Source organism: Neolamprologus brichardi, chromosome 19 (genome assembly GCF_056152115.1).
Source record: "Neolamprologus brichardi isolate AB-2024 chromosome 19, ASM5615211v1, whole genome shotgun sequence".
Taxonomy (NCBI): Eukaryota; Metazoa; Chordata; class Actinopteri; order Cichliformes; family Cichlidae; genus Neolamprologus; species Neolamprologus brichardi.
The window spans coordinates 3,367,425-3,373,424 of NC_142122.1; positions in this window are offsets into that span (position 1 = coordinate 3,367,425).

A 6,000-nucleotide genomic window follows, 5' to 3' on the forward strand; every position below is an offset into this window, starting at 1 on the left:
ATTCAAAAAGGCCACTGGCTGTAAGTTTGAGGTCTACAGAGACATGCTCAGGCCACTGAACTGGGGTCAAACTGAAGCGTGAAAGGATCCCTCTGGGCACAGACATGTCCTGACTGAAAGAGGACTCGGAGAAAGGAAGACACACTATGACCCAGAAGCACAAATTGGATGACAGGTGAATTTTTCCACCTGGACACAGTCCTATTTATAAAGTATTATAGCCCAGTAAACATAGCTAAAGCAACAACGTTACCTCCTGCTTTACGAAGGCAAAAACTGAACCGCTTATGGATGGATGTACAAGTCCATCAAGTCTAACAAGGTGATGCCAAAGACAGACTTTTATTTTGAAACCATTTTTCAAACAAACAAAGGTTCAGATGACGGCTACTTGGTGCTGAAATGTTTTCTGGGATGTTTATGTTTAAAAGTGATTTCTAACCCAATTTAAGTTGTTTTTTGCGTGTAGTTGTTTGTTCTTTGTGTTTACTCACCCCATGTCCTTTTTCAGGTCCAGCCCACCGTCTGATTACCTGCTCTGTCCTAATCTGCTCCACCTGTGTCTAATTGCTGGGTGGAGCCTCTCTCTGTTGGGAATCTTGGTTTTTGCCACAACTTGCAAAACTGGCCTGAACTCTGCTTTACCTGAAGTTTGAGTCACGTTTGCCAGCTTTCACTTGAGGCCTGTCCTGTGAAACAGGATTTTATCTCATCCAGGTAACTCCAGGTTGAATCCCGGGTTTTCAGTACTACAGAGGTGGATCACTTCTTGCTGGGGTAGATGACAGCGAATGTTCCAGGTTGGAGATCAACAGGTTTAAAATCGCCGCCTGTTGATGGATCAGCCAGTCATTCTTGGAAGCATGTGAAGTCTTTGTTTTTTCCCCAAATGAGCCACAACTTTATTTCCTGAGTTTTCCCCCCTCACATTGGCTGCAAACCATTTTTTTTTTTCAAAATGGCCTGTATTTATATAGCGCTTTACTAGTCCCTAAGGACCCCAAAGCACCCATCCACACACTGGTGATGGCAGCTACATTGTAGCCACAGCCACCCTGGGGCGCACTGACAGAGGCAAGGCTGCCGGACACTGGCGCCACCGGGCCCTCTGACCACCACCAGTAGGCAACGGGTGAAGTGTCTTGCCCAGGGACACAACGACCGAGACTGTCCAAACCGGGGCTCGAACCGGCAACCTTCCGATTACAAGACAAACTCCCAACTCTTGAACCACGATCGCCCATACAGTTTTATTGTTCAGTAAGCATTAATATATCCATTAACATCATCTTTGATGCATGTTTTTCTACATGATCACTGTTGCTTTTTCTCCCTGAAAACCCCCAATTAATTGCACAATATAATTTAAAGCAATAAATTGCAAAATAAATACAATAAAATGAAACAAAAAAATGTCAACTGTAGCAAAAATGATACAGAAGTTTCAATAAGAACTAAATTTTCAAATAATGTAAATTTTCTGCTAATTATTTGGTCGTTCAAACTTTAAGGGTTAAGACTATAAAACAGGTCACCTGTTTATACGTTAATGATAGGACACCTCAGTAGTAGCACAGGCCTCAGGTGTCCAGGGTCATGTCTTTGATGCACTTCGTTGTGTAACGTAACGTAATTCTGGATGGTTATATAAGCCTGCAAGCATGTGAAACGCACACAAACACGACTTTCTGGCTGATGACAGAAAATGTGCTGCTTAATGGAGCTCACATAACGCACACACAGCTAAGGCAAACTGACTTAATGAATCTGAAGGCCAGGCAGCACGTTGACTGTACTGTCAACAGTTTCCACAACCCCGGGAACTCCCAGGGATCTCTGAAAGTCTTGGCCCAACAAACCATTAATAGTCTTTATATTCAGCACTCAGCAAACACACAAAGGACTCAGCCCAGGCGGGTAATTTGCTCCTGGAAATTGGCCTCGCTGATACCTTACAGTCTTCGACATTAAACGCAGATCAAGCAGAAAATCAGCAATAAATCTGACGTCTTTATGGACATTGTAGTTCATCTTTGCTGCCGTGAGCTTCAGCCCAGTGGAGGGAGACGCTGTTTATCTCTGTGTGTGCGTGTTTGTGTTTGGTCAGGGGGAAAGGATTTGCTCGGTTTCTGTAATCATTTTTCAAAATGGGGAGCAGGGGGCATGAAGTGGAACGCTGGTATGAAGTTATAGAGGTTATGCACAGCTTATCCAGCTCTTTCATGTGTCCCATCCCCCAACGCTGACGGTCAGTGCCTAACGCGAGTCTCCAGCTTATATAAGAATAAAATAATGGTCTCAAACAAGTTAGCTAGACTTTACTGACAGTGATGTAAAGTATTTCAAATGACCCAAAGATTCAAGCGATAAAGAGATTACAGCAAAACTTTGCACCTACATATATAATTAAGAATAGAATAGAAGAGGCTCTTTAAAGCAGGCACAGGTGAAGATAAATGGTTTGTAATCATGAATAAAACTCACCAAGAGTTATCAAAGGTGGCGGTTGGGTCTTGGGACTAAAAGCAGTGTTTTTTCCTGAAGTTAGTGAGAACTATGTGACTGCAAAGGTAACTGCAAAGCGTTTGAAGAGGTTTAGTGATGCATTCGTCCCAACGGACACATTAATTATGCAGCGGGTAATGATTGGCCGAAGGACTGCAACATGGCACTTTCCCTGTTTTATCGACCACTCAAAGCTCGAGGAACATTATTTACTTCAAAATCAGTACCAGTGACCCAACAAGCACGCAGGTTCATCACCCTAACTCCGCTCTGAAGGCCACTACCCTGCAGGGGCCTCTTTACTCTTCAGGCTGGTGTTTTATGGGGACAATTTAATGAAGGTGTCAGCTGAGGACCTGTTAGGTGGCAGTTTTTGTAATCTAGAGACTCTGTTCAGTGCCATAATATCCCAGTAATGGACTTTGCCCTCAGACTGCAGGCTTACTTGTGAGATTTTCCAAAAGCAGCAAGGGAGGCAGGGTGAGGGTGGGATTATTTCAGGGATATTTCTGAGCACCTGATGGACAGGTTGACAGATGAGGTCAGGCTGGAGTCTCTGTGGATGATGATGTCTGCAGATGACACTGGGATCTGTAATGAGAGCAGGGTGGAGAACAAGTTTCATGGATGGAGGCTATGCAGACAGTGGGTGTGACAGAGGAGGATACCTGGTGTGTGGTAGGGTGACACCAGCCAATAAAGCACCAGGGCGTCCAAATTTTATTTTAGTTAACCATCCATGGACAGGTCTCCATGTTGCTTAAAATGCTGAGTTGAGTTGTTGCATATTTTGAGCCTATAGTTTAACCCAGTGAGGCCGGGAAAACTTGAAACAAAACATACGATTATGGCAACAACGATCCACGAGAGAATAACTCTGAGAGAGAAAAGTCATAACAGGAAGACGTACAGAAACTAAAACAGCTACAATAAAGAAAAATGTGCATCCATCCATTCGCTTATCCTTTTCAGGGTCGCGGGGGGCGCTGGAGCCTATCCCAGCTGTCATAGGGCGAGAGGCAGGGTACACCCTGGACAGGTTGCCAGTCTGTCACAGGGCCAACACACAAGGACAGACAACCATTCACACTCACATTCACTCGGACATTCACACCTAGTGGCAATTTGGATTATCCAATTAACCTATCCCCACAAGCTGCATGTCTTTGGACGGTGGGAGGAAGCCGGAGTACCCGGAGGGAACCCACGCAAACACGGGGAGAACATGCAAACTCCACACAGAAAGACCCCGGCCTGATGTTGGAATTGAACTCAGGACCTTCTTGCTGTGCGGCAACAGTGCTAACCACCGTGCTGCTGAAAAATGTGCAAACAGTTGTAAAAACAGATGATCTGTGCAGGTGAGCAAGAAAACGGAAAAGATCTGAGAAAATGCAGCAGTAGTAGTTCACGTGGTACAGAAGAAAGTTATGAGACTGAGAAAAAAGTTGGATTAGTATGAACCAACAAAACAACTATAAAACTAAACAGCATAACATTTTGTTTAGTTGATAGTATCACTGTAGTGACAATATATAAAGAATAAAATCTACTCTATTCAGATATTCTTTGAAATTATACTTGTGCATGTCAGGGGGAAAGGTTATTTCCATAAGGACATATACCTGTGACAGGGTAAACGTTTTAAAAGAACATTGTATCTTTATTTGGAATGGACAGGAAAACAACAACATAGCAACATATGAATGACATGAAAACAGAGTCTTTTTTCAGAGTCCAGGAGAGCAAATGACAAACACAGTGATCGGCATATTATCCTCTAATGGATATTACTAGGAGAACTGCCCGATCAATAAAGTTCTACAAACTTCACATGTTCTCCAGAAGGGGACTCACGTTACATAAAGGTAGAACACATTATATGGAACTATAAACATGAACTCGGGGGTTGCCTGTGCTGCTGTCATGGAGGAAAAAAAGTAGAAAAATAAGTAAATAACCCCTTTTGTCTCAGCGTCTATATACAAGCTCGGTAAGTCACGAGAATCACAAGCACGAATGTCACAGGGTTTGGAGGCCAGGGTCAGGCCTGCTGCTGCTGTCAGTGGCTGCCCCGGCACAACTGCTGGTGAGGGATTTTGAAAAGAGCCACATGATCAGGGACCAATCAGCCGCCGCCAGCTCTCCAATCGGGAAGGACCTGTGGAGTCTTAAAGACAGAGCACAACAAAAGCACACAGCTGGCCCAGGGCCGTAACAACCAACTTAATCTCACTCCTACCTTCCAGAAAAGGGACCAGACCCATGTATAAAACCTTAAAATCTGGAGGTATTTGAGCGCTAAAACCTGCGCTTAAGAAGGCCTGGACCAGAAATCTTTTAACCTGGGACGATCCCAAAAGACATTAGCAAGAGTTAGCAATCTTCAGCTGATATTTATTTATTTATTTTCTTTTCTGATTTTTGGTTGTTGTTGTTTTAAAAAACTATAAATGACCAGAATAAAAAATACCATTATTTCATGAGCTTAATCATTTCTGCTACAATCTAGCATCATCATTAGCTTTAAAAGCTTTCCACTCCTCAGTAAACATCAATGTAACGTCTCCCAGGGTTCTTACAGTTTAACACATATAGAAGGAATATCATTATTTATCGATTTAAAATGTTATTTACAGAAAATGATAAAGTTTCAACACAAAGAGATAAAAAGAAATGCAATGATGCAACTATTTGAATGATTTTAGTTTTACGTCTCCGCCTGAGACACTTTTGATTGGAAAGAAATTTTACAGCTTCAGATATCCGACCCTGGAATGCCAACGAGACCGTGAAAGACAAGCTGGAGCGAACGGCTGAGATTGAGAAAATCTCGGATGTCTTGGTGTCAGCAAGTTATTTTAATCCATTACTTCTATAATTGTCCATTCATTAAGTTTTGAGTTAATATTAAATGTGCAATCCTGAGTATTCTGCACACCAGGAGCATTAGTCAACGGATGTTTGAGACAATTCATACATTTGAAATTGCTGAGGCATGAAACTCAGTGATTATCACTGGAAGTCATGAAGTAAGAACTCCATCTGACCCAGCATTACGGCCGTGGAGGATTATTAAAAAAAGCAAAACAGTTGCTAAAATCCACACCCTGATTTAGCATTTCTTTTCTTAAACGCAGAATAAAACAGCAACTGCAGGACGCCGCGCCATGAATATTTTACACGCACCAATATTTTCTGACACGACACTGGAGCTTACCGTGACTTTCCTGCCTTTCAATATGATTTTGGATTATGAGCTCTGGCAGGTCGCTCAGAGGTGCAGACCAGGACCAGGAGGGGATTTTTTAGAGATTGGTGTGGGGTGGGAGCAGGGAAAGAGGGGGCAGGAAGTGAGGGACTGCAGTCTTTGTTCCTGTTTCAGCCTGATAGGATTGGGACTTTAGCCCAAGGAGAGGAGATGCAAACACTGAGCTGTGACAGCAGGGGAAGGTACGATTTAACTCCAAGAGGGAAATAATTCCAACATGGAAT